General features: G+C 41.1%; 1 long non-coding RNA gene across 1 annotated transcript; it reads right to left on the bottom strand.

Annotated features, from left to right (window-relative positions):
• Window positions 1–3870: 3870 nt before the first annotated feature.
• Window positions 3871–16909, bottom strand: LOC144226943 (uncharacterized). Its single transcript, XR_013333793.1, has 3 exons — window positions 16736–16909; window positions 13134–13276; window positions 3871–4005 (listed from the first exon to the last, which is right to left on the bottom strand). It is a non-coding gene; the product is annotated as an uncharacterized LOC144226943 (long non-coding RNA).
• Window positions 16910–24511: the final 7602 nt, after the last annotated feature.

Here is a 24511-nt window from a genome sequence, read left to right as displayed (position 1 = left end):
AGGTGCAAATAGTGAGAATTGTACTTGCCAATTTGGATGCCTTTTGTTTCTTACCCGATTGCTGTGAATAAAACCTCCAGTACTTCAGTGGTACTTTTACTTAAGTGATCTTTCATGGCTGATTTTATATATCACATCTTCTCCATTCTCTCATGAGTCGACACTTAGATTCCTTCAATATCTTGGCTATTATAAAGACTGCCTGCAATTAGCATAAGGGTACATCTTTTTGAGCTAATGTTTTAAGATAAATACTCCTATTTTAAATTACTGGATGATAGAGTAGTTTCATTTTTGAGGAACCTCCATACTGTTCTCTGTGGTGGCTATACCAATTGGTATTTCCTAAACATGCTATGGTTTTCTTCTCTACATCAACACTCCTTGCTTGTTTTGATAGCAGCTATTCTGACTGGTTTGAGGTGACCCTGTTTATTTCCATTTTTCTGATTAGTGATCCTGAGTATCTTCTGTGTCTGGCTGTTGGTCTTCAGAAAAGTACTTATTTAGGTACTCCCTTTAGGGGTTTTGTGTGTGGTTCAGTGAATTCTTTACATATCTTGGATATGAACCCTTTACAGATAAATTTGCAAGCCTTTCCATGTTATGGATAGTTACCTTTGCTGTGAAAAATAATTTTAGTTTGTAATCCAATTTCTTTTTTTCTTTTTGTTGCCCTTTCCTGGGGAGACCGGTAAAAATAATATGGGTAGGGTAGATGTCAGAGTTTATACTGCTTACATTTACTTCCAGAAGTTTGAGTTTCCGGTCTTATAGGTCTTAAGTCCACTCTGAGTCTTGTACATGATTTAAGAGAATGGCCAGGTTAGTCTCTAGCATGTAACTGTCTGGTTTTGCTACGCACCATTTACTGAAGTCTGCCTTTCCCTTACTGCCTATTCCTTTATTATGGGTTGATTGACCACGTAAGTGTGGGCTTATTTCTGGTCTGTTTAGTGTTGCATTGCTGTTTTTTTGTGTCAGTACCATATCTTTCTTGTAATACAGTTTGAAACCAAAGTGTGTAATGCCTCCAGGTTTTTTCAAGATAGCTTTCTAATTGAGGTCTTAATGTTCTGGTTATTCCATGCAAATTTTAAGATCGTTCTGGTTCTGTGAAAGATGCCATAGATACTTTGGTAAGGATTACAGTGAATCTGTAGGTTTTGGGTAATACAGACTTATTAGTACTCTCAAGCCATGAGCATGGTATATCTTTTCCATTTGTCATTTTCTTTGATAAAGGTCTTAGTTTCAGAGCAGAAATATTTCACCTCTGTAAAACTTATGCCAAGGTACTTATTGACAAAATTGTGATGGATTTTTTTTTTAGCGTATAGAAACTCAACAGATCTGTGTACTAATTTATATTCTGCAAATATACTGAATTAGCTTTTAGGTGTAATCTTTAAAGTTTTCCATATGTAGTGTCCTGTCTTCTGCACATTGTGACAGTTTTACTTCCTCCTGACCAACTTAGATGCCTTTTCTTAGCTGATTGCTATGCCCAGGACTTGAAATACTATGTTGATGAAAAGTGGTGTAATGAGACTTCTTGTCTGGTTTCTGATCTTAAGGGGGAAGCTTTCAGCTTTTCATGGAGTCTGTTACCTATTTTGTCCTGTATTGTATTGAGCTATTCCTTCTAGACCACTTTGCTGAGAGTGTTTATCATAAAAGTGTTGAATTTTGTGAAATGCTTGGTTCTGAATTTCAGATGATCATCGGATTTTTATTTTGTTGCCGTGGTAGATCCCGTTAATTCATTTTGCAGATGTTAAACCATGTTTGCATCCCTGGAATAAATCCTACTTGACCATGACCATAGTGCATGATTTCTTCAACTCACTGTTGTACATGGTTTGCATAATTCTGAATGTTTATGCTCATCAGGAATATTGGACTGTAATTTTTATTCTAGTGTTTGTGTGGGTTTAGTGTCAGTACCACTGGCTTTGCAAAGTGAGGTTAGAAGCATTCTTTCCTGTGGGCATTTTTTTTTTTTTCAGAATAGTTAGTGAAGTGTATGTATTAATTGTTTTCAAAAACTTCGGAGTGGAATTCACATTTGAAACTATCTGGACCTGGGAAGTTGTTGATGACTGAGTTTTGTTACTAGATGGTTTGTTCAGAATTTCTACTTTGTGATCCAGTCTTGGGGGTATTATGTTTGTAGAATTTTATCCATTTCTTCCAGTTTGTCCAGTTGTTGACATATGATTGTAGTAGCCTCCTAGAGTCTGTCAGTTAGGATTTATTTTTATTTTGGCCCTTGTTCAATCTTTAATCCATCTTGAGGTAATGATCATGCCTGCTGTGGGACAGAAGTCCAGGTGCGCCGCTTGGAATGGGATGCTCCAGTTTTCCCAAAACCACTTACAGAATAAACGTATATTATCTTGCCTCCTTTGTAAGTTAACTGACCATGTGTGTGTTTATTTCTGGTCTTTATATTCTGTTCCTTTGATTTGTGCATTAAGTCACCACCACTCTGTTCTGATTACAGTAGCTTTGTAATAAAGCTTGGAATCTGGGAGAGCGATGCCTTAAGCTTTGTCTTAACATTGCTGTTGCTCCTTAGGGACTTGTGTCCTCCTGTGACCGTTTCCTGCGAACAATGTCATGGGTGTTTCGATAAGGATTGCAATGAACGTGTAGATTACTTTGGATACTAGCCATTTTAAGGTTTTTCCAATCCAGGAGCACAGAATCTCTTTCCATTTGTGTTCTCTTTAGAGTTTTCCTTGTAGAGATCCTTGGCCTCCTTGGTTAAGTTTATTTCTAAATACCTTTTTTCAGTCATTTTTTTCTGATAAGGCATTGGTGTCCAAAAATGCAACAGATCTTTGTACAATGATTTTTGCAGTAAGTAACTTTGAATTTTTTGGTAGTTTTACAGTTTTCTATAGGTCACCATTTTACTTTTCCAATTTGGAGGTTGTCCTACCTAATTCATCAGGCTAGGACTTCTGGTTACTATGTTGAACAAAACTAGTTTTTCGAAAACTAAGACTTTAGTTTATGTTCTAGGTAATACATTCAAAGTGAAGTATGTATAAGGAGAATGTATTTTGTAACGGCTTCATACAAAATCCTATACAGGCTTGCTAAATCAAAAATAACTTGGGGTCAAATCTTAAGTTTGAGGGAGCACGTGAGTGGGGGAAGGGCAAAGAGACAGGTGGGGGGAGATTCCCAAGCAGGCTCCACACTGTCAGCATGGAGTCCAGTCTCACAAACCATGAGCTCATGACCCGAGAGCCAAAGTCAGATGCCTCACTGACTGAAAACCCACGTGCCCCTGGGGCAAATCTCTTAATAGATGTTGAAATACTTTCATAACTAGAGATCAAATTCCAATCTGTCCTTGAAGAATGAATGGAGTGACGTCAGATCTGATGGACTCAGGTTCCTGCGTAACAAAGGTGTGTCCTTACAAGGAACATTAAACTACAAATTAAGTTCTTAAATTCTAGTTAGCATAGCGTGATAATTATAGGTGTATGATCCAGTGGTTCAGTACTTCCATCCATCACCCCATGTCCTCCTCTCTGGTACCCACCAGTTTTCTAGTGACAAGTCTGTTTCTGAGTTTGCCTCTTTTTCTGCCCTTTACTCATTTTACTTAGCTGTCATATGAGTAGAACAATATAGCATTTCTTTTCGGACTCTCTAGCTCCATCCATGTTACTGCAGACGGCAAGATTTTTGTCCCTTTCTATAGCTGAGTAATAATCCGTTGTGTGTATATATACATCTTTATCTTTTCCTGAAAAAACTAAAAAAAAAAAAAAGCCTGCAATCCAGCAATTGCAGTACTAGGTATTCACAAATTATTTTTCTCAGTTTATTTTAGAGAATGGGATGGGGGGAGAGGGAGACCCAGAATCTGAAGTAGGTTCCAGGCTCTGTGCTGACAGCTTACGGGGCTCAAACTCCCGTACCTTGAGATCATGATTTTAGCTGAAGTTGGACATCTAACCAGCTGCACGACTCCGGTGGCCTCTGAAAAGGCATTTATAAAAAAAAAAAAAATTGTCTAGTACCAATTAAGTATAGGATAATTGGAGAGGGCAGTTAAAATCTAGAGAAACCGGAAACCCATAAATGAAACCTCAGAAATTAAAATACTAGTTCTTAGGTACTATTGTCTGTATATTTTATCTATTTGAGGATGTAAAAGATAAAATTGAGAATCTCAAAAGATAAACTCTAAAAAAGAACCTTCAGACCCTAAAAGAAAGTACTTGAACTTCATTTTACTTAAATTCAAGTTAACATACAGTGTAGCAACATCAGGAATATAATTTAGTGATCACTTAGAGACTACCCCATGCTCACCCCAGCAAGTGCCCTCCTTAGTGCCCATCTCGCATCTGCTGTACCCACCTCCCTGCAAGCAACCTTCAGTTCTCTGTATTTAAGAATCTCTTGTCTGTATTCCTGTCTTTATATTTTTGTTTCCCTTCCCCTATGTTAATCTGTTTTGTAAATTCCATGAGTGAAATCATTTCTTTCTGACTGACTTTGCTGAGCAGAATATACTTAAGTTCCATCCGTGTTGTTGCAAATGGGAAGAATTCATTCTTGATTGCTGAATAATGGTATGTGATGTGTACATACACCACATCTTTATCAATTTATTAGTGGACATTTGGGGTCCTTACATAATTTGGTTATAAATAATGCTATATTAACATCAAGGCCCATGTACCTTTTTTGATTCGGCATTTTTGTCCTTTGGATAAAATCCTAGTAGTGCAATTGCTGGGTCATAGGGTAGTTCTATTCTTAACGATTTTAGGCACCTCCATGCTGTTGTCCACAGTGGCTGCCCCAGTTGGCATTCCCACCGTTGTGCAAAAACGGTTTCCCTTTCTCTGCATCCTTGCCAACCTGTTTCCTGAGTGGTTAATTTCAGCCACTCTGACAGGTATGAGGTGGTATCTGTTTTGTGGTTTTGACTTCTGTTTCCCTGTTGAGTGATGTGGAACCTTTTTTCATGACTGTTGGCAAAGTGTCTATTCCAGTCTTCTGTCCATGTCTTCACTGGGTTACTCGTTTTTTGGGTGTTGAGTTTGATACGTTCTTCATAGACCTTGGATACTAACCCTTTACCCACCATGTGATTTGCACACATCTTCTCCCATTCTGCAGGTTGCCTTTTAGTCTTGCTGATGGTTTCCTTCACTGTGAAGAAGCTCTTCATCCTGGTGAGCTCTCAATAGTCCATGTCTGCTTCAGTTTCCCTTGCCTCCAAAGACCTGTCTATCAAGAAACTGCTGTGGCCGAGGTCAAAGGAGTTACCTGTTTTCTCCTCTAAAAGTTGGATGGCTTCCTGTCTTCTATTTAGGTCTTCGATCCGTTGTGACTTTAGTTTTGTATATGGAGTAAGAAAGTGGTCCAGGTTTTTCATGTTGCTCAGTTTTCCCAACACCATTTGCTGAAGAGACTGTCTTTTTTCCATTGGATATTCTTTCCTGCTTTGTCGAAGATGAGCTGGCAATATGTTTGTGGGTACACGGAGTTCTCTATTTTGTTTCATTGATCTGTGTCTGTCTTCAATGCCAGCACCGAACTGTTCTGATGATTACAGCCTTCTAATACAGGCTAAAGTGTGGAATTGTGATGCTCCAGTTTTGGTTTTCCAACATTACTTTGGCTATTCTGGGTCTTTGGTGGTTCCATACAGATTTTAGTTTTTCCTATCTCTGAAGAATGCTTGTTACTTTGACAGGGATTGTGTTGAAAGTGTAGATTGCTTTAAATAACCTAGACATTATAACAATATCCATGAGCATGGGATAGTTCTTTAATTACTTTCATAAGCTTTGTGTAGTTTTCAGAGTATAGAGCTTTCACCTCTTTCTTTAGATGTATTCCTATGTGTTTTACGGTTTTTGGTCTAATTGTAAATGGGATCGATTCCTCGGGGTTTTTTTTTTGTGGTTTTTGTTTTGTTTTGGCTGCTTCATTATTGGTGTATAGAAATGGAACCAAGTTCTGTATATGGACTTTATATCCTGTGACTTTGCTGGATTCATGGATCTAGCAGCCTTATCCCCCCACCCCCATCCCCCTTTTTGGAGTTTTCAGTTTTTGACCATCGGTCATCTGAAGACTGAAGGTTTGGCCGCCTCCTTGCCAACTTGGATGCATTTTATTTCTTGGCTGATGGCTGAGGCTGGTACTTGCTACCCGGTGTTGAATACCGTGGGGAGAGTGGGCGTCCCAGTTGTGTTCCTGACCTCGAGGGTAAACGGTTTTCCCCATTGAGGAGGATGATAGCTGTGGGCCTTCCATGTGTGGCCTTTATCTTGGGGTATTTTCCTTATATTCCTACTTCTCTCGAGGGTTTTCATCAAGAAAAGGGTATTTTGTCCAATGCTTCTTGTGCATCTATTGAGAGGATCTGGTGGTTCTTGTCCTCTTATTAAGGTGATGTGTCACATTGACCTGTGGACATTTTATAAGCCCTACATCCCAGGAATAAATCTTGCTTGATTGTGGTGAACAATTCTTTTAACATATTGTTGGATCCAGTTTGCTAGTATTTGGTGATTTTCTTGCATTCATGCTTACCAGGTAAACTCGTCATTCATTTGAGTGGGGTCTTTGGTTTTGGAATCAAAGTAATGCTGGCCTTAAACAAGGGGTTTGGAAGTTTTCCTTCCATTTCTATTCTTTGGAACAGTTTCAAAAGAATAGGTGTTCACTCTTTAAATGTCTGGTAGAACTCCCCTGGAAAGCCACCTGGCCCTGCACTCTGGTTTGTTGGGAGAATTGTTGTTGATTCAGTTTCTTTACTGGTTATGGGTCTGTTCAAATTTTCGATTTCTTCCATATTGCCCAATTCCTTGGGATATAATTGCCCAGAATATTCTCTTAATGTGTTTCTGTGGGGGTTTTGATCTCTTCATGATTTTGTTTGTATTCTTTTACTTTTTGGTTAATCTGGCTTAGGGGTTTATCAATTTTGTTAATCCTTTCAAAGAACCAGCCTCTGGTTTCATTTATCTGTTCTGGGTTTTTTGTGGTTTTATTTCAATATCATTGATTTCTGCTATAGTCCTTATTTCCCTTTTGCTGGTTTGGTGTTTTTTCCCCAGTTTTTTGAAGTCTAAGGTTAGACTGTATATCAAAGACCTTTTTTCCTTTATGAAGGCCTCAATTGCTATACAGTTCCCTCTTCTGACTGCCTTTGCTGCATCCCAGAGGTTGGGAACTGTCATGTTCTCATTTTCATTGGCTTCCATGTACTTTTTAACTTCCTCTTTAATTTCTTGGTTAACCTGTTCATTCTTTAGTAAGATATTCCTTAATTAATCTCCAACTATTCATGACATTTCAAAATTTTTCTGTATGGTTGATCTCAAGTTTCAGTGTTGTGGTCTGAAAATACGTACGATATGAACTTGATCTTCTGTATTTGCTTTAAGATGAAATGTTGTGAATATATATTAGGTGTGTCTGGTTCAGTGTGTCATTCAAAGCCATTGTTGACTTTCTCCTTAGATGATCTGTCCATTGTTGTAAGTGGGGTGTTGAAGTCCCCTATTATCAATGAATTTCTTTGTGACTAATTGATTTATATATTTGAGTGCTCCCAAGTTGGCATAAATATTTACAACTCTTCTATCTTAGTGGATATAGCTCTTAATTACAATATAATGCCCTTCATTTCTTGGTATAGTCTTTATCACACCAACTAGATTTTAAAATAGAGTATGGCTACCCCAGCTTTTGATGACCATTGGCACGATGGTTCATCCTTTTATTATTTTTTAATGTATTGTTTTTGAGGGAGTGCGTGTAAGTGGGGGAGGGGCAGAGAGGAAGACCCACAATCCAAAGCAGGCTCCAGGCTCTGAGCTGTGAGCACAGCCTGTTGTGGGGATTGAACTCACGGACTGCGAGATCATGACCTGAGCTGACGTTGGCCACTTAACCAGCTGAGCCACCTGGGTGCCCCTCATACTCTTTTAATCTGCAGGTATCTTGAGGCCTAAAATGAGTCTCTTGTAGGCAGAAAATAGGTTTTGCTTCCTTATCCATTCTGCTAGCCTGTCTTGTGGTGAGAGCATTTAGCCCATGGACCTTTAGAGTAAGTACTGAAAGATAAGAATTTAGTGCCATTCTGTTGCCTGTATAGTTGGTGTTTCTGGTGAAGTTCTCTGGTCCTTTCTAGTCTTTGTTGCTCTTGGTCTTTTTTGCTTTCTTTTCTCCAAAAAAGTCTCCCTTAAAATTTCTTCTAGGACTGGTTTAGTGGTCATATGGACTCCTTTAGTTTTTGTTTATCTGGAAACTTTATCTCTATTTTGAAGGACAGCCTTGCTGGATAAAGAATTCTTGGCTGAATATTTTTCTGATCACCTTGAATATCTGCCCCTTTCTGGCCTGCCACGTTTCTGTGCACAGGTCTGCTATGAAGCTGATCTGTCTTCCCTTGCATCCTCAGGACTCCCCCCCCCCCCCCTTTCTGCTTTGATAATCCTTGTTCCGTGTGTTTTGTGGATTTGACTAGGACATACCTTGGTGATGGTCAGTTTTTGTTGAAGCTAATGGGCATTCTCTGTGCTTCTTGAATTTTGATGTCTGTCCTTCCCCATATTAGGAAAGTTTCCTGCTATAATTTGGTCACATGAATCTCCTTTTTCTCTCTTCACCTTTTGGGACTCGAATGATTGAGATGTTCTTTCTAAACACTGAGTAAGTACTTGAAGTTTAGGTTCTGGTACTTAGAGCTTGTCCAGAATGGCAGAGTATTTGGCCTCTGCAAGTCTTTTCTTCCATAAAAATAACATAACCAAAATTTGTCGAAAGAAACTTAAGTACAACTGTAGAAAACAAGCAAAGACTTCTACAATCTGGAAAGCTAGGCCAAAAATCTGAATCTTAGAACCGTGAACTTTGTGGTATTTTAACTTGATCTCCTCAGTAGCCTTCTAAGTTCCATCATAGTCTTTTTTCTTAAATAGTTTATTGTCAAGTTGGTTTACATATAACACCCAGTGCTCATCCCCACAAGTTCCACCCTCCATGCCCATCACCCCCTTTCACTTCCTCCCCACCCCCATCAGCCTTCAGTTTGTTCTCAGCATTCAAGGGTCCCTCAGGGTTTGCCTCCCTCCCTCTCCCCAACTTTTTCCCCCTCCCCCATGGTCCTCCATTAAATTCCTCCTCATCCTCCTATACGTGCGAACATGGTAACTGTCCTTCTCTGCCTAATTTCACTCAGCATAACACCCTCAAGGTCCATCCATGTTGCTACACGTGGCCAGATTTCATTCTTTCTCATTGCCATGGAGTATTCCATGGTATAGATAAACCACATCATCTTGATCCATTCGTCTGTTGATGGACACTTAGGCTCTTTCCATGATTTGGCTGTTGTTGAGAGTGCTGCTATGAACATTGGGGTGCATGTTCCCCTGTGCATCAGCACTTCTGTATCCCTTGGGTAAATTCCTAGCAGTGCTATTGCTGAGTTATAGGGGAGTTCTATTAATTTTAGGAACCTCCACACTGTTTTCCAGAGGGGCTGCACCCATTTACCTTCCCACCAACAGTGTAGGAGGGTGCCCATGTCTCCATATCCTCGCCAGCATCTAGAGTTCTCTGATTTGCTCATTTTAGCCACTCTGACTGGCATCAGGTGGTATCTCAGTGTGGTTTTGATGTGTGTTTCTCTGATGAGGAGGGATGCTGGGCATTTCATGTGTCTATTGGCCATCTGGATGTCCTCTTTGGAGAAGTGTCTGTTCATGTCTTCCCATTTTTTCACTGGGTTGTCTGTTTTTCAGGTGTGGAGTTTGGTGAGTTCCTTATAGATTTTGGATATTAACCCTTTATCTGATCTGTCATTTGCAACTATCTTTTCCTATTCTGTCAGTTGTCTATTAGTTTTATGGATTGTTTGCTGTGCAGAAGCTTTTGATCTTGATGAGGTCCTCATAGTTCATTTTTGCTCTGGATTCCTTTGCTTTAGGGGATGTGTCAAGTAAGAAATTGCTGTGGTGGAGGTCAAGGAGATTGTTTCCTACTTTCTCCTCTAGGGTTTTGATGGTTTCCTGTCTCACATTTTAGGTCCTTCATCCATTTTGAGTTTATTTTGGTGTATGGTGTGAGAAAATGATGTAGTTTCATTCTTCATGTTGCTGTCCAGTTCTCCCAGCTCCATCTATTAAAGAGGCTGGCTTGTTTCCATTGGATACTCTTTCCTGCTTTGTCAAAGATTCACTGGCCATACATTTGTGGGTCCATATCGGAGTTCTCTATTCTATTCCATTGGTCTGTGTCTGCTTTTGTGAAAATACCATACTGTGTTCATGACAGCTTTGTAGTAGAGGCTAAAGTCTGGGATGGTGATGCCTCCCGTTTTGGTTTTCTTCAACATTAGGCTATTTTAGGATACAAATTTTAGGATAGTTGGTACTAGTTTTGAGAAGAATGCTGGTGCAATTTTGATTGGGATTGCATTGAATGTGTAGATTGCTTTGGGTTGTAATGACATTTTAATACTATTCTTCCAACCCATGAGCATGGAATGTTTTTTTCTTTTTGTCTTCAATTTCCTTCATAAGTTTTCTNTTCTATTCCATTGGTCTGTGTCTGCTTTTGTGAAAATACCATACTGTGTTCATGACAGCTTTGTAGTAGAGGCTAAAGTCTGGGATGGTGATGCCTCCCGTTTTGGTTTTCTTCAACATTAGGCTATTTTAGGATACAAATTTTAGGATAGTTGGTACTAGTTTTGAGAAGAATGCTGGTGCAATTTTGATTGGGATTGCATTGAATGTGTAGATTGCTTTGGGTTGTAATGACATTTTAATACTATTCTTCCAACCCATGAGCATGGAATGTTTTTTTCTTTTTGTCTTCAATTTCCTTCATAAGTTTTCTATAGTTCTCATCATACAGACCTCCTATGTCTTTGGTTAGATTTATTCCTAGGTATTCGGTTTTTTTGTACAATTGTGAATGGGATCAGTTTTTCTGTTGCTTCATTAGTGGTGTATAAAAATGCAACTGATTTCTGTACATTTTGTACCCTGCGACTTTGCTGAATTCATGGATCAATTCTAGTAGACTTCTGGTGGAGTCTGTAGGGTTTTCTATGTAGAGTATCATGTTGTCTGCGAAAAGTGTTTGACTTCTTCTTTGCCAATTCTGATGCCTTTGATTTCCTTTTGTTGTCTGATGACTGATGCTAGGACTTCCAGCACTATGTTAAACACCAGTGGTGAGAGTGGACATCCCTGTTGTGTTCCTGATTTCAGAGGGAAAGCTCTCAGTTCTTCCCCGCTGAGGATGATGTTAGCTGAAGGCTTCTCATAGATGGCTGTTATGTTTAAGTTCCTTCTATCCTGACTTTCTTGAGGGTCTTGATTAAGAAGGGATGCTGTATTTTGTCAAATGAGTTTTCTGCATCTTTCTTTTGTTAATGTGATGTATCACATGGATCTTGCGAATATTGAACCAGCCCTGTAATCCAGGAATGAATCCCACTTAATCATGGTGGATAATTTTTACGTGCTGTTGGATTCGATTTGCAAGTAACTTGTTGAGGATTTTTGCATCCGTATTCATCGTGCTCCCTGTTAGTCTTGAAAGGCAGAACCACTGTGTGGCTAGCAGCCGTGCAGCGGCTGGAAGCATCGCAATGGGTCTGCATCTATCTTAAATTCCTATTCTTTGGCTCCTTGTCATTTGACCTGTCTTGGAGGTAACTTCAAAGTTCCGTGTTATATGGCTTCCCTTTCTTTGACCTGTATCAGATGTTGCCCAATGTCAATAGCCTTTTCTTAGCCAATTGGGTTATTAATAGCAACCTAATATTAAACACCCTAGCTCGGAGTTTTAGAGAAGACAGCAGGGAAAAATAGGTAAAAACAAAACAAACCCTAAAGCAAAATCTGGGGAATGCAGTATTCATAGGGATCTTCTAAAAATGCCAGCAGCTCGCGGACTGCAGCATGTGCTGTGTGGCTCGGCCATGTGCGTGCTTGGGAGCGATGGAAGACAGAGGTTTTCCTGTCCTGTGTGTCTTGTGGCTGCACCAGAGAAGGACAGGAAGGGCTGCACCAGAGTTGACAGCTCCCTGGCTGAGTGGTGACAGCTTAGCTCAGGATGCAGACAGACCCAGCTAGGCCTGGGAGGCTGACTCCAGGCACTTAGGTTATTCCAGGACCAACAAGCTGGGCACAGAGTTCAGTGACCAGGAGTAGACTTGAGGCAGTAAACAAAATTCTTTAGATGTAAAATCTCTAGAGTTGCCATGTACTATTTGAAGTGGATTTTTTCAAAAGTTGAAAGAAAAGGAAATCTAACCCAAAGAGGAAAAACCCATAAAACCATCCTCCGTGAAACCCAAATGTTGGATTTAAGGACTTATAATTCACCTATTGACACCTGTATAAAAACTAAAGATTGTCTAAACACACAAACGAAGTGTATCCCATGCACCATGTCATAGGGATAGGTTTTCGGCCACAGAATATTACTATTGAAACGATGGTGGCCAGAAGTGTGGGGACAGTATGGGAAAATGGGTGATGGTCCTTAAGAGCAACAGGCTTTCAGTTATGGAATTAGTAATTCACAGGAGTGAAAAGCGCAGTATAAGGAGTACAGTCAAAGATACTGTATGGTGACAGATAGTAGCTACGCTGGGGATAAAACCTTACTAGAAATGCTCACCAGCAGATTTGAGCAGTTAGAAGAATCCGTATTTTGAAATGTTCACTTGGGGGAGAGAGCATGAGTGGGGGAGGAGCGAAGCATGGGAGACCCAGAATCTGAATCAGGCTCCAGGCTCTGAGCTGTCAGCACAGAGCCAGATATGGGGCTTAGTCACTGACCTGCAAGGTCATGACCCGAGTTGAGGTTGAATACTTAACCAACTGAGCCACCCAGGCGTCCCTGAAAAATCCATATTTTGAAGATAGTTGACATTGAGTAAAAGGAATGCAAAAAGGAAAAATGAAGACTCAGACTTAGGTAATCTTACTCAACATGAACATGTGCATATAATGCAGTATTGGGGGAAAGGGAAACCGGACATTTGAAGGAAATGGCGGGAAACTCCTTAAGAATGCTAAACTCAAGTGGAATGAACCAAAAGCTATACACACCTGGACACGTGCAGCATTTACTTGTCAAGAACCAAAGCGGCCACTGGCCAGGAGGGAAGGGCTCCTTGCCTCCCAGGGAGCCTCCACGAGCTGATCCAGCCTGTCTGTCCTGCACTCTGGTGGCTAGGAGTCCATGCGATGCCCTGTTCAAAGTCCAGAGAAACCAAGTAACCAATAAATCTGCAAAGAGCACAAGTAACTCTAAAAAATGGAGAAAACAATGTCCCAAGATTGTTTTAAGTTGCTAAGTCTTTCTTTCCAGAAATACTTTTCCCCTCCAAGATTCAATTAGGACACTAGGGAAGAACTCCAATCTGCAAATAAAAACCTTTGTGAGGTAATGATCTAGGTAATAAGGGATTATGTTTTCTAGGTCTCTTACTGGACTTTAAGGACAAGGAGTTTCAGCAGAAAGCCTGCATTGAGGGTGTACAGTGTAAGAACAGTGTACAACAGATAGGGTTGGAAGACCTTTGAGCATTTTACATGTTCTATTTTAAGAATGTTTAGTTTCCAAATGGGCACCTGTGTGGCTCCATCGGTTAAGCTTCCAACTTCGGGTCAAGTCACCATCTCCTGGTTTCTGGGTTCATGCCCTGTGTTGGGCTCTGCTGACAGCTCGGAGCCTGGAGCTGCTTCGGATTGTGTCTCCCTCTCTCTTTGCCCCTCCCCTGCTTTTTCTTGTTGAAAAACATCAAAAATAGGACAGACCATACTTTTTTTCAAATATCTTGTGATAAAAGTGTTGTACCTAATGTATGAGAGCTATGCAGGATGATTCTGAACTCGAAATCAGAAAAACCCAGATGGGAAAATCTCATAAAGATTAAACTTCTGCATATGTAATCGGAGTAGCAGCCAGCAGTTGGAACAAGATTGGAGACGACTAAAAACTTTCTCAAGCCAATACAAACACTCAGGTTTCAAAAAGTCCTAGGAGTCAAGTACAGAAGAAATAAGACACACACAGAATGCTCCATGACTGGGACACTTAAAATGTGAAGAAATCTGTAAAATCTGGAAACCAAAGAAGAAAATCCAGGACTCCGGCGAGCATCACGTTTACAAAGGCCTTCTTTACAGAAGCGCTGAGTCGAGTGTCCACCAGGTCAGCTCTCCCTGTTGTGCACTCTGCTCCCCAGTGGCGAATAGGCAGGTGCTGGCGATCAGAACTAGGGCAGTGTTAGACTGTGCTCGGTCAGCCCTGCTACCCAAACCTAAGAGCTCTGGTTAGATGTGAGGCAGATCTAAACAAGCTGGCGGGGTGGGAAGGTGTGCGCAGTTACAACACCGCACTGTCTACAGTAAGACGTGCCAGCCCTTGCTTTGCTGATGGTCTTGTAACTTCTGGAGGAGAAAGCATTCCATTACTTGAAGCACTGAGCATGCAGGTCTCCTGGGCAAGAATGGGGGGCATCTTTTCACAGCCCTGATAGAAGTGTGATGGGGGCAGCAGGTCTGAGGAAGGGTGTGAAGGCTACCGAACATGACCATGCTGGAGATTCCTGACCACCCCCACCCCCCCCCACCTTGGGTTTGGGCCAGAGCACTGTAGTTTGCACACTCTAAGTTGGCAGACCAGGGTTGATGCTTGTGCCTCTCCTATAAATCTGAGCCACGTGCAAGAAATTGGGACGGAGTGAGACCTCTGCTCCTCTATCCTGGCTCTCCTGCACTTAGTGGGTTCCTGGGCTCTCCAGGGTCCTCTTGAAGAGGCAAGGTGATTGTAGAGCAGATACCTTCTGTGGGGTGAGCTTGGATCTCTGGGAGGGGGGAGAATTAGGACAGATTGGGAGCCTGACTTCTTGGAGGTTTACCTAGGTAGCCTGCTCCAAATCTCTTGTTCTTTGAGGTTTTTGTGAAGATGTGTTGGGACACGGGGCACTCAGCCGGCCAGTGGTGCNTTCCCTGGAAAAGAACTTTAGAAGACCTTTGTTCTTAAAGGAATGTGAGGTAAATGTTTATCTAAAAAATTCAGGTAAATTAAGTTTGGGAAGACATTCTTGATGCCCTGCCTACTCTTGATCCCTCTGCAAATGGCTTTTCTATATACTAAACATTCCTGGCTTTTTTAAGGGCATTCTCTGATGAATGGATCATGGTTGTGCAAATATCTGGACGAGCCAGAAGTCCCATGGAAATTACAGCTCAATAGCATCTCAGCTCAATAAATGAAAGATGAAGCTGGTTGTGAAATGACCCAACCTTTTCACTACTCACTTCAAATACTGTGTAGAATAGACTACTAGAAGGAAAGAGCATGACTGAGGGAAGAGCAGAGAGGGAGACTCCGAATCTGAAGCGGGCTCCGGGCTCTGAGCTGTTGGCACAGAGCCTGACACGGGGCTCATACCCATGGACCAGGAGATCATGGCCTGAGTTGAAGTCGGATGCTTAACAGACTGAGTCACCCAGGTGCCATTACCCTAGCTTTTGTAAAGTTACTGTAATTAAGATAAAGGACTCCAGGATGGCAAAACACAAAGTAGAGGACCAGAATCCTAGCCACCTGTATGGATTCCGAACAGTGGGGACCTGCTGACGATGGCTGCAGGGTGGTCATTTTCAGGCAGGAGCTAGTTACTTGTAGAACCGGATCTTATAAAAGTCACCTACTCTGGATCATCACAAATATACATGTTGTGGATGCAAACAAAATAGCACAACCTTCTCAATTTCAGAACATCTTCATAAACCTTAGAGAAAAGTTGTACTGAGTAGAATTTCCAGCGTTAGCGGTAAAGGAACTTGCTTACAAACTGGATATCATAATAACTTGTGTTTATCAAGACACTGGAATCAAAAGGCACACCACGGGGTGACACCTAGTTACAATATGTATAGAGAACCAACAGTGGTCTTCGATGCAGGAAATAATGGAATTCGAAGCATTTTCAAGCACTTTTGAGAACAATTTGGCCTAGTCCTCTGGAATTGAAGAAATTAAGACTAACTTGGAAGTCCTGTTTTCCAACCTATTTCCCTACAGAGCTATGTGCCCATATACCCATATGAGTACTTAAGGCAGTGTTATTTATAAAAGCCACAAACTGGGGAAAAATGCATCAAAAGCATAATAGGTACCTGAATTGTACATTCAGTGGAGTATGAGCAATAACAATAAAAGGTCAGTTCATACAACAAAATACACAATTCACACAGTGAACTAAGTGAACCTAAAACCACACACTTTGATGAAAGTCCAAATTGAACTGCTTTGATGGGGTAAAACTGGGAAAAATGATTTCTCTGAAAGTCAGGAACGGGGAGTGAGATGGAAGAATGGCCTCGGGAAGGCTGCCCTTTGAGTTGGTTGATGTGTGCTGGCCACCTGTGTTGGTGATGATGCAGTGAGTTAGGTCCTGTCCTTGCCGGTTTCCACATAGTCCTATGTATCAACCCCGAATGTAAGCTATGCAGCATGGAGCTTGGGCAGCATCTATTGTGAAGTGATTACCACGATGAGCTTAGTTAACCTCTGTCTTCAATAGGTTTAAAAAAAAAAAGTTTTCTGTTCTTCCTTGGGACAAGAACTCTTTGGATATACTCCCGACAACTTGGGCATACGTCACGCAGTAGTGGTGGCAAAGGTTTTTCATTACCTTCTCAATGGTGGTGTATCTTCCACTTCAAAGCCTACCTTCTGACTACTTTCCTCCATTCCCTAGTCCTTGATCCCTGTCCTTGGGAACCACAAATCTGATGGGTTTGGCTTTTGTTTTTAGATTCAAGCTGCAAGGTCATGCGGTAGGTTTTCCTGTGGCTCATTTTGCTTAGCAGTGTGCCCCCAACTGCTTTGCTGTGCTGTTGCTAGTAGCTGTGTTCCCTCATTTTTTATGACCAAACAATACTCTGGGGGCGGGTCTGCGTATACAAGGACTTCGTTATCCTTTCATCTGTTGGTGGATACTTAGATTCTTGCCGTGCCTTGGCTGCTGTAATTAATGGCTTCGTGGATGTGGGGGTGCAGATCTCTTCTTGGGTTAGCAGTTCCTGGAAGTAGCATTGCCGGATCCTACAGTGGTTTTAATTCTTCAAGGATCGTCTGTTTCCCATGGTGGCTATTAGCAATCTCCCCAAGAGCAAGACTTCCCATTTCTTGTGGGGTTCCTGGGTGGCTCTGTCTGCTAAGTGTNTCTTTCTGCTCCTCCCCCCCCAATCAGAAATAAATGAAACGAATTTGAGAAATAGGAAGCTTTTTTTAACACCTTTGCCAACATCTGTCACCTCTTCCATATAATAACCCTTTTGACAGGCGTGATGTGATGCTTCATTGTGGTTCTGACGTGTTTCCTACTGTTGAGATTTTTTTCATGTACCTGTTGGCTGTTAGTATAGTGTCTTATTTTTTTCCCGTTTTTGTGGGAGTGTTATACATTTCTGTAGGCTAACTCCTTAGTAGATCAGGTCTGCAAGTATTTTTCCCCCTTCTGTTGCTCTTTCACTTTGTTCTTTTACTGGGTAGAGGCTTTTTAGTTGTGGTTCTGCTCGTTGTTGCTTCTGTTTTAGATGTCTGACCTAAAATTCATTGCCAAGATCTAAGTTACAGAGCCTGTCTATGATTTCAGTAAAGTTTTAGGATTTTTTCAGAGGCACCTGGGTGGCACAGTAGGTTGAGCGTCTGGCTTCAGCTTAGGTCATGATCTTGGGGTTCATGGATTTGAGTCCCGCATCATGCTCTGCAGACAGCTCAGACTGGAGCCTGTCTTTGGGTTCTTTGTGTCGTCCTCTCTCTGACCCTTTACTGCTCGCACTGTTTCTCTCAAAAAAAAAAAAAACTAAAAGATTTTTTGAGAGAGCCAGGGAGGGGCAAGGAGAGAATCCCAAGCAGGCTCCATGTTTAGCATAGAGTCCAACATGGGGCTTGAGCTTGTGAATTGTGACATGACCTGAAATCCAGAGTCGGAACCTTAACTGAGCCACCCAGGTGCCCCACCAATTCTTTATCTCCAGATTACTTTGTCTATTCAGGGTCTGTGATTATGTATGAATTCTAGAATTTCCTGTGAAAAATTCCTTTGGAATTTGGATAACTAAATTGAATTTGTAGACTGCATAGGAAGGACCCTTTTAACAAGGTTCTATCCAATCCATGAACTGGGAAGATCGTGTCTTTAATGCCTTTTATTTATGAGTGTTTTTATAATTCCTAAGTTATAGATCATCTTTGGATAAATGTACTGCTGGGTGTCCATTTCATACATATTCTGCTAATGGCCTCATTGTGTACCAACTATATTCAAAGTTCCTTTCAAGTATAGAACTTCATGGACAAACACACGTTTATACCGTACACGGTGTCTGCAAGTAGTTGTCCCCTGTCCCATTACCTAGCTATGGCGATATTACTGACCCTATTCCTTATGCTCTGCTTTTTATTCCTGGAACTTGATCTGTAACTGGAGGCTTGTATCTCCCTCCCTACACATTTTGATGATCCCCACCCCACCCTCCCACTGTCTACTCTGGCAATCATCAGTTCTTTGTAGTTCTCATTCTTTGTCCATTTTTTTAGATTTTTATCAGAATCCTATAGTGTGTCTGAGTGTGACTTCACCTACAATAATACTCTCCAGGCCCATCTGTTGCAAATACCACGGTCTCCTTTTTTAAAGGCTGCGTAATATCCCCTTGTACGTAGACACACCTCATTCTTGTCCCTTCATCTGTTACACACATTGTCCTTGTCCACCCATCTGTTGATGGACCCAGGTTGTTTCCAGGTCTTGACTGTTGCAAATAATGCTGCAGTAAATGTAAGGGTACGTATAGCTATTGGTTAACTTTGTTTTTCCTGGGCAAATACCTAATAGTGGAATTACTGGATTATAGGGTGCTATATTATTTCAAGATCTTAATTAACGTAGTGTTATGATAGTTTCAGGGGCACAATATAGTGATAGTGTTCCTATTTTTAATTTTGAGGAATCTTCATCCTGTTTTCCACAGCAGGTGCACCAATTTACATTCCCACCCACAGTGCATAGGGGCTCCCTTTTCTTCACGTTCTGGACAGTACTTCTTTCCTGCCTTTCATTTTAGCCCTTCTAACAGGTGGAAGGTGATAGCATTGTGGTTTTGATTTGCATTTCCCTGAGGATCAGTGATGTTAAGCTTCTTTTCACGTACCTGTTGGCCACCTGTATATCTTTAGAAAAATGTCTATTCGGGTCCTCTGTCAACTTAACCCAAATTAGCAAATGTTTTCTCCCACTCAGTAGGTTGTCTGTTTCCTTTGTTGTGCAGACACATGTATTCTGATGTAGCTCTAGTAAGCTAGCTTTGGTTTCCCTTGCCCCAGGACACGTATTTAGAGAGAAGTTGCTGGAGCCCACATCACAGAAATGACTGCCTAGGCCCACTTCCAGGATTTTTCATGGTTTTACGCCTTTAATCTCCTTTTAATTTTGGGTATGGTGTCAATAAGTGGTCTAGCTTCCTTCTTTGGCATGTAGCTGTCCTGTTTTGCCACTATTAAAAAAAAAAAAAAATTCTTCTGTTGCGTATTCTTGCCTCTTTTGTTGAAGACAAGTGGACCGTATCAAGATGGGTTATTTTTGGGCTCTGTTTTTTTCTGATCTGTGTGTTTTTGTGCCAGTACCATACTGTTCTGATAACTACTGCTTAGTGTAGTGGATCTTGAAATGTGTTCCCTCCAGCTTTTTTTCTCCGATTGCTTTGGCTATTCAGTCTTCTATGGTTCTATAGATATTTTAGGATTCTAGTTTTGCCCCCCCCCCAAAAAAAAAGAAGCCATTGGTATTTTGATAGGGATTGCAATGAATCTGTAAATTGCCTTGGGTGATACGGACACCATGACAAGACAAATTCTTCTGAGCCATGAGCATGGAATGTCATTCTGTTTATGTCCTCTTCAGTGTCTTTAATCAGTGTTTCGTTTTCAGAGCACATGTATTTCACCTCTGGTTTAATTTATTTGTAGGTATTTTATTCTTCATAGTGGAATTGTAAATGGGATGGTCTTTATCATTTCTGTAACTTTATCACTGGATAGAAACTCTACCAATTTCTGGGGGTTTTCTGTCCTGGCCCTTGACTAAAATAGTTTATTCTAGTAGTGATACCATTCTAATGAGCTCATTAGAAGGTTTTATGTAGAGCATCCTGTCATTGTGCGTAGGAAGTTACTCTTTACCAGTGTGGAGGTCTGTCGTCTTGCTCTTGTTTGGTTGCTGCAACTAGGATTTCAAAAGTGGGGAGAGCGGGCATCCCTGTCGCGTTCTGCCCTTAGGGCAAAAGCAGGTTTTTCACCACTGAGGAGGCTGACGGCTGTGGGCTTACACACGTGGCCTTTTCATTGTGCCGAGGTACGTTCCCTGTCACGTCGTTTTCCTGCACGTGTCTATCATGAATGCATTAGAATCTTGTATAATGTTTTCATCTATTAAGATCACACGGTTTTTATCCTTTGCTGATGTTGTATTGACTTGCTGCATGAGTGTTGAGCCACTCTTGCCTCCCAGGAAAAATCCCACCTGATTGTGGTGAATGATCGTTTTGATGTATTGTTTCAGGTGTTTCGCCATTATTTTGCTCAGGAACTTTGCATCTATATTTTTCTGGGATATTGGCCTGTAGTTTCCTTCTTGTGTGGTGTCTTCATCTAGTTTTGGTATTAGAGTAATGCTGGCCTCCTAGAACGTATTTGGAAGGTTTCTCTTGTTTTTTTGGAAGACTTTGAGAAGAATAGGTGTGAACTCCTCTTTAAATGTTAGAATTTGTGAACCCATCTTTTTCTGAACTTTTGTTTTTTTGGTAGTTGATGACCGATTCAATTTTGTTACTTGTAACCAGTCTGCCCAGATTATCACTTTCCTCCTGGTGCATTTGTGGAAGACTAGGTTTGTCAGAACTTTCCAGCTCTACTAGGCTGCTAAATTTGTTAGCACGTCATTTTTCTTAGTATTATAATCCTTTGTATTTCTGTGGCATCATTTGTTCTATTATTTGAGTCCCCCCCCCTTTTTTTTTGTCTGGCTAATGGTTTATCAACTTAAGGGATTAGCTCTTGGCTTCACTGACTTTCTCTATTCAGTCTGTACGTTGTTTCTGCCTTGATGTTTATTTCCATTCTACTCACCTTGAGCTGTGTTCTTTATTCTATTTCCTGTGGGTGTAAAATTAGATCGTTGAAACTTTCTCTTGTTTTGGGAGATAGGCCTGTATTGCTATAGAATTTCCTTTTGAAACTATTCCTGCTGTGGCCCAGAGATTTTTTTGGATTGTTTGGGTGCCCATGTATTCTTTAAATTCTTCTTTGGTTACTTAACTGACCCGTTGGTTGCTTAGTATCCTGTGGTTTAGTCTCCATTTGTTTGGTTTTAGTCCAGTTAGTTTTTTGTGAACTTCTAGTTTTATACAGTTGTGACCAGAAAAAAAGAGATAGTATGATTTCAAACTATATTGAGGCTCATCTTACAGCCTAATACATGATCTATTCTGGAAAATGTTACATCTGCCCTTTATTTTTTCTTAATTTTTATTATTAAATGCATTTGGCTTCCATATAACACCCAGTGCTCATCCCAACAAGTGCCCTCCTCCATGCCCATCACCCCCCTCTCCCCCCCCCATCAGGCCTCAGTCCTCAGCATTCAAGAGTCTCTCAGGGTTTGCCTCCCTCCCTCTCCCCAACTATTTTCCCCCTTCTTCTTTCTCATGGTCCTCCATTAGCTTCCTCCTAATCCATCTGTATGTGTAAACATGGCATTTGTCCTTCTCTGCCTGACTTATTTCGCTCAGCATAACACCCTCAAGGTCCATCCATGTTGCTACACATGGCCAGATTTCATTCTTTCTCATTGCCATGTAGTATTCCATGGTATAGATAAACCACATCTTCTTGATCCATTCATCTGTTGATGGACACTTAGGCTCTTTCCATGTTTTAGCTATTGTGGAGAGTGCTGCTATGAACATTGGGGTACATGTGCTCCTATGCATCAGCATTTCTGTATCCCTTGGGTAAATTCCTAGCAGTGCTATTGCTGGGTCATAGGGGAGTTCTATTGTTAGTTTCCTGAGGAACCTCCACACTGTTTTCCAGAGGGGCTGTACCAGTTTACATTCCCACCAACAGTGTAGGAGGGTGCCCGTTTCTCCACATCCTCGCCAGCATCTAGAGTTCTCTGATTTGCTCATTTTAGCCACTCTGACCGGTGTGAGGTGGTATCTCAGTGTGGTTTTGATTTGTATTTCCCTGATGAGGAGGGATGCTGAGCATCGTTTCATGTGTCTGTTGGCCATCTGGATGTCCTCTTTGGAGAAGTGTCTGTTCATATCTTCTGCCTGTTTCTTCACTGGGTTGTCTGTTTTTCAGGTGTGGAGTTTGAGTTCTTATAGATTTTGGATACTAGCCCTTTATCTGATAGGTCATTTGCAACTATCTTTTCCCGTTCTGTCAGTTGCCTATTAGTTTTATGGATTGTTTCCTTTGCCATGCAGAAGCTTTTGATCTTGATGAGGTCTCAGTAGTTCATTTTTGTTCTGGATTCCCTTGGCTTTGGGGATGTGTCCAGTAGGAAATTGCTGTGGTGGAGGTCAAAAAGGTTGTTTCCTGCTTTCTCTTCCGGGGTTTTGATGGTTTCCTGTCTCACTTTCAGGTCCTTTAACCATTTTGAGTTTATTTTGGTGTATGGTGTGAGAATATGTAGTTTCATTCTTCTGCATGTTGCTGTCGAGTTCTCCCAGCACCATCTGTTAAAGAGGCTGTCTTGTTTCCATTGGATACTCTTTCCTGCTTTGTCAAAGATTAGTTGGCCATACATTTGTGGGTCCAATTCTGGGCTCTCTATTATATTCCATTGGTCTAGGTCTATGTGTCTGTTTTTGTGCCAATACCATACTGTCTTGATGATGACAGCTTTGTAGTAGAGGCTAAAGTCTGGGATGGTGATGCCTCCCGTTTTGGTTTTCTTCAATATTACGTACGCTATTCAGGGTCTTTATGTGGTTCCATACAAATTTTAGGATAGTTGGTACTAGTTTTGAGAAGAATGCTGGTGCAATTTTGATTGGGATTGCATTGAATGTGTAGATTGCTTTGGGTAGTAATGACATTTTAACACTATTCTTCCAACCCATGAGCATGGAATGTTTTTTTTTTTTTGTCTTCAATTTCCTTCATAAGTTTTCTATAGTTCTCATCATACAGACCTCCTATGTCTTTGGTTAGATTTATTCCTAGGTATTCGGTTTTTTTGTACAATTGTGAATGGGATCAGTTTCTTTCTGTTGCTTCATTAGTGGTGTATAAAAATGCAACTGATTTCTGTACATTTTGCACCCTGCGACTTTGCTGAATTCATGGATCAATTCTAGTAGACTTCTGGTGGAGTCTGTAGGGTTTTCTATGTAGAGTATCATGTCGTCTGCGAAAAGTGTTTGACTTCTTCTTTGCCAATTCTCTGATGCCTTTGATTTCCTTTTGTTGTCTGATGGCTGATGCTAGGACTTCCAGCACTATGTTAAACAAGAGTGGACGTCCCTGTCGTGTTCCTGATCAGGGTGAAGCTCTCAGTTCTTCCCTGTTGAGGACGATGTTAGCTGAGGGCTTCTCATAGATGGCTTTTATGATGTTTAAGTAAGTTCTTTCTATCCTGACTTCCTCAAGCATCTCAACTAAGGATTGCTGGGGGTGCCTGGGTGGCTCAGTCAGTTAAGCGTCTGACTTCGGCTCAGGTCATGATCTCACGGTTCGTGGGTTCAAGCCCCACGTCGGGCTCTTTGCTGACAGCTAGCTCAAAGCCTGGAGCCTGCTTCAGATTCTGTCTTCCTCTCTCTCTGACCCTCCCCTGCTCACACGGTCTCTCTCTCTCTCTCAGAAATAAAATATTAAAAAAAAAAGATGCTGTATTTTGTCAGATGCTTTATCTACATCTATCAACAGGATCATATGGTTTTATCTTTTTTGTTGATGTGATGCATCACATTGATCTTGTGAATATTGAACCAGCCTTGTAACCCAGGAATGAATCCCACTTGATCATGATGGATGATTCTTTTTAAGTGCTGTTGAATTCTATTTGTAAGTATCTTGTTGAGGATTTTGCATCCATATTCATCAAGGATACTGGCCTGTAGTTCGTTTTTTGCCTGGTCTCTGGCTTGGGAATCAGTGATGCTGCCTTCCTAGAATGAGTCTGGAAGTTTTCCTTCGGTTTCTATTTTTTGGAATAACTTGAGAAGAATGGGTGTTCTGTTTTATGTCTGGTAGAATTCCCCAGGGAAGCCATCTGACCCAGGGCTCTTATTTGTTGGGAGATTTTTGATCACTGATTCAATTTCTTTACTAGTCTGTTCAGATCTTCTATCTCTTCCCATGTGAATTTTGGTTTGTGTGTGTGTGTGTTTAGGAA

Source organism: Crocuta crocuta, unplaced genomic scaffold, assembly GCF_008692635.1.
Source record: "Crocuta crocuta isolate KB4526 unplaced genomic scaffold, BGI_CrCroc_1.0 scaffold32, whole genome shotgun sequence".
Taxonomy (NCBI): Eukaryota; Metazoa; Chordata; class Mammalia; order Carnivora; family Hyaenidae; genus Crocuta; species Crocuta crocuta.
This window is presented reverse-complemented; position numbering and strand designations above follow the sequence as displayed.